Raw genomic sequence first — 5,438 nt, 5'->3', positions numbered from 1 at the left:
TATTAGAATGATTTCTGAAGGTTAATGTGACTTGATCATGAGTAATGATACAAATTCTGCTTTGACATCACAGGATTAAATTACATTTTCAAATATCTTCAAATGAAAAACATTTCAAATAGTACAAATATATTTTATTCAATTTTTCTGTACTTGGATTGGTGAGCAGAAGAGACTTAAAAAAACATTTAAAATTTTACTGTGAGAACTTCTGAATGGTAATGTATAATGTCTAAAGTCTGATTACTTTGTATTCATCACAAACTGGGATACAGTAACATGTGAGCAGAATTCATGTATTTGTATTGTTTTTGGAAAATGTTTTCGACAGGTTTTTATTTTTTATTTACAGTGTATGTTTCCAAAATAAAACTTGTTTTACAATATTGATCATGTGTTAGTTTATTGAAGTTGATACCATTGCTGCTAGTCATTTGATTTTTAACTAACATGTACGTACAGTGTTGATCTAAATGTGAAATGGTTGTAATTTAATGTGCAGTTGTGTATTCACCGTTGCTGAAAGGTACATAAGACGGTGAAACTAAGTCACGATTTCAACGGTGAATCAACGTCATAATATCAACGTTGAAAATTTTTGCAAATCCGAAAGGTTATTCACCGTTGATCCAACGTCGACAGATGACCATAACCCGAAAGGTAAGAGGGTGAAACAAAGTCGCGATTTCAACGGTGAATCAACGTTGTTACTTCCACGTTGAAAAGACGTCACAATATCAACGTTGAAAATTTTTGCAAATCCGAAAGGTTTTTCACCGTTGATCCAACCATGGTACCTGACGTTGTTTCAACGGTGAATCAACGTTGAAATGCCGGCTGGGGAATGACAGCCAGATGAACCAATCATGATCAAAGCAGTAAGGTCAAACAACCAATAGGAATTGTTTCAGCATGTGGTATCGAAATGTAATTAGTCTTATTGTTGGTGATGATTATATTTAAATACACTTATATTTTATAAGTTTCATGAAATAATAATGTCCATAATCATTTAAAAGGCAAACATTTATTTGTATGCTGAATCTTATGTTGATTTATAAGTTAACCTTGTTAATTATTATTTCATATTATAATTTAAATGATGTTTGATTAAACAAGGTTCAGGAGGAGCACGATCAGATAATCAACCCATTCAGCGCAGGTGCAACCTGTTTAACCAATCATTCAATCAGCGCATCCTCTATATATTACCAGCCGTCTTACCTCCATCCAGCGACAGTTTCTTGGCATCCCTCCTCCACCCCTACTCCCCACTTCTAATCTGTTTCTATCCTACACTAGCAGGGGGAGTTCTCTGGGTCCGGCCTGTATTCCGGCCGGAACCCTTCCCCCGGACAGCACGCCAAAATATGCTTAATACTCGCTCAAGCAGATTAGATGTAAGGGCGAACTCGTGAAACACTTGCTTTTGAAGGCATATAGCATTCAAAGTTTTATTAAAGTTGTTTTACCGTTGAAACAACAACTGACCTAATTACAAACAAATTTCAACGTTGAATTTCGGTCATGTGTTGACTGATCTTCAACCATTGAGCATTCAACGTCACATCAACGTTGTTTCACTGTTGAAACAACAACTGACCTTATTTCAACCAAATTTCAACGTTGAAGGTCGGTCATGTGCCGGCTGGGTAATTAATGAAGACCAAGTTGTTGACCCAATTAAACATTATTTGTTAATTGAATTTGTTTTAGTCTTGTTGTATGAACCTGAACTGATTGTATGGAAACGTTTAATTTAATTTTATTAAGTTCACTGAACAAATTATTTGTTTAATTTATTTGTTTGTTATTATTTATTTATTTATTTATTTATTTATTTGTTTATTATTTGATTGTTTGTATTTTCTTATTTTTACAGAAATTCTCTGTGAGATTTTAACTTCACTGGAAACAATTAAGTAGCAACAGCAAATGATTTTGCTCCAGCTGCAAAATAGTTGTCCACGTCCAGTGGAGGTTCCAGAAGTTTCTGGATTTCCACTGACATCACTTAATGAACTGGGGAAGCTTGAAGAGAGCATTGCTGCAGTGGGGGAATATAGGCAAAAACTGGTAGGTTGTGCTATGTCAGAAGTTTTGACTGATATTTGCTGATGTTTAATTATGTGACTTCTAAAACTACTTGCCTAACAGTGAATATCTATATGTGCTCAGGAGTGTAACCTCATTGGTACTTGTGATGCATTAGAGCAAACTTACATGCACACGCAATGATGATAAATTAAATCTATCCGTGACATAAAGTGTTATTGTCATGCGAACAAAGTTTTAGTATTTTCTATATATATAAAATAATTATATATCATGTATAGTTATTTATATATTATATATATATATATATATATATATATATATATATATATATATATATATATAATCTAATTTAGATAACTCTGTAGACATCTTTTTAACTTTAATATTAAATATTTATTTTTCTGTTAATTATTGTCATAAAAGCCACATTTAATCTATTTTAATGAAGGGATCATAAATTGACAGGGGTCCAGGATTTAAAGTTTTTTTTTGGAAAACAGTAAAAGAAGTATAATTTACTAAAATTATTTTGAAATATTTACAAATAATATTTTTATTTTAAAATATGCACATATTCACAGGGCTCCAAACTGCGATAACTTACGGAAGTTCTAAGCAGCCATGCTTTATTGTTTTTTTCTTCTAATTTTGTCGTGATCAAGACATAATTTTCTTGTGATTTCGACATAACGAGTTGTTTTGTCGTAATTACAATTTAATTTTCTCGTGATCTCAACATAACAAAAAATGTTTTCTTGTGATCACGATTTTATTTTCTCGTGATCTCGAGAAAATAAAAGTTGTTTTGTCATCATCATGCGGTGACCGAGAGAGCTCAACGTTCTGCAACTTAAGAAAACACATGCAAACAGAAAAACGACAACAAATTATAAAAAAAACATCTTCATTAGTTTGACAAAACAGGCGCTGCAAATCCTTGCAACGCAAACACAAATATGGAAATGGCTGCAAACACAAAAAAAGTGTTGCATACACACAAACGCGCTGCAAACACAAAAAAGCGCTGCAAATAGCATGGAGCAAAACAGAGATGTTTCAGGGGGACCTCAAAAAGTGACAAACCCATCTGGGACCTGATTATTTGTTCAGTGGCTGTTGGTCAGAGCAGAGGTGTTGTCGGTGAACTAAAAGGTGATAGTTCACCGATAAGATGGTGAAAGTGTTTGCAGCGCATTCGTGTGTTTGCAGCGCCTTTTTGTATTTGTAGCACGTTTCCGTATTTGTGTTTGTGTTGCTAGGATTTGCAGAGCCTGTGTTATCAAACTGATAAAGATGTTTTCTTAATTTGTTGTAGTTTTTTCTGTTTGCATGTGTTTTCTTAAGTTGCAGCGCATTGAGCTCTCTCGGCCACCACATTATCATGACTTATATTTCTCGTTTTCACGACATGACAAAGTTGTTTTCTTATTATCATGACTAATTTTTCCCGTTATTGCGACATAACAAATGTTGTTTTCTCGTTTTCATTACTTATTTTTTTGTTATTTCGACATAACTGAGGTTCTCGAAGTTACACTTAATCTTAAGTAAAAAGATAAGTATATTCTTAAGACGATTTTTTGGGAATACAATATATTCTTAACTTAGTTTCTTGTTGTAAAAAATGAGAAGAAAATGGCAGTTAAGAAGAAATTACTTCTTAAGAATGTTTCGGAATCTGGAACATTTATAAGTTAATTAAATGTCAATAATTATCTGCACGAATCATGGCAATCACGGAGAGGTCTTTACTCTGTCCCAAACATGTACAGTGAGGTGGATATACAGTATTCTGGTCCCAATCAGATATTTGTAATACTATACTGCCACCTGTTGGCGCATTTGAGTAACTTCAAGAACATCTGTAATGTCGAAATAACGAGAAAAATAAGTCATGAAAACGAGAAAAATTATGTCGTGATTACGACAAAACAACTTCTATTATGTTGTGATCACGACAAAACGAGAAGAAAAAAATAATGCATGGCCACTTAGAACTTTCGTAATCACTAGTGCATGTGGCTTTAAAAAAAATATTTAGGAGCACCAGTGCAACTGACCCAATCAGCATATTTTTGCTTCTGCTGAGGGGAGCTTAAAATCTTTTCATGTTTTTGCAGCGTTTAATAATGTATCACAGACATATCAGACAAATCCTTTCATAAACAAAGTGTTATTTGTTTTATAAAGAAAACAAGCAGTAAGTAAATTAATAGAGAATAAGTCTAAAAGGGTAAATTAATTAATTCTACAAATTTAATCTACACTTCAGTCACTAAACAAACAGAATAAAATTAATCAGAAATTAAGTTATCACATATTGTGTAAAAATGCATGCAACAGTAACAAATGCAATAAAAAAATGAGCAAATAAAGCACTAACAAAGTAAAAATTCATTCACCTAGGTCTCTTTTAATACAATCTTGTTTATTACTCTGTTAATGCACTGCAGGCAGTAGGCCATTATTATCACTATACTTATAATCACCAATATTTAATTTGTATTTTTAAATAGCTGATTTGTAACATTTTTGCACGCTTTTTACCCCTCGCTGCTTTCTGACAGTTTCACTTTAGGGCCCACAACATGTTTGCGATTGTCCAGACTGTACCATCACCAGTAACTAACAATGCTGTCTTTCAGGTCACCTATTTTGGAATGGCAGGGGGCCTGACTGTAAAGGACAGTGTTTGGAGAGTGATGGCGAAATTACTGACCAACTCCCTAGCCAAACAGATTAATTGGCGTGGGGTAAACGGGAAGTGTGGGTTTGAACGACTTGCCATTAAAGATGTTGTTCTCAGTGAGTTTTATTTGTGTTTCATACTGTTTCTTAATTCTCATCATTATATGAAAAACATTAACACTTTCATGCTGAGTTTTAGATGAGGAGATTGATAGCTCTGGCATGTCTATATACTAAAAGTAAAGCTGAAACCAGAAGATGGTTAACTGTGACCATCAGAAATTAGATATTTTCAAGTTATTTTGGTTACTAAACGTGATGATGTAGAGTGCTCAAACTTTTGTAGGCCTTTTTTTCCCATCATTTTAAAAATGTACAATGTTTTATTTGTTAAAAATCGACAACATAATAAAGACTGCAAAAAGAGAGGTCTAAATATATGTATAATCCAATGAAGTGCTATTTTTTATTTCTTATTTTTTATGTCAATTATTATTTTTATTACTCTTTATCTTCTTCCCATCTGGCGGCCCGTTTCATAAAACAAGTTTACCAAATAATAATAATAATAATAACTTGTTACATTTATATAGCGCTTTTCTATACATTCAAAGCCCTTACAGTGTCAGGGGCATCTCCTCATCCACCACCAGTGTGCAGCATCCACCTGGATGAATATAATAATAAGCCAG

This window comes from Garra rufa, chromosome 10 (genome assembly GCF_049309525.1).
Source record: "Garra rufa chromosome 10, GarRuf1.0, whole genome shotgun sequence".
NCBI classification, from domain to species: domain Eukaryota; kingdom Metazoa; phylum Chordata; class Actinopteri; order Cypriniformes; family Cyprinidae; genus Garra; species Garra rufa.
This window is presented reverse-complemented; position numbering follows the sequence as displayed.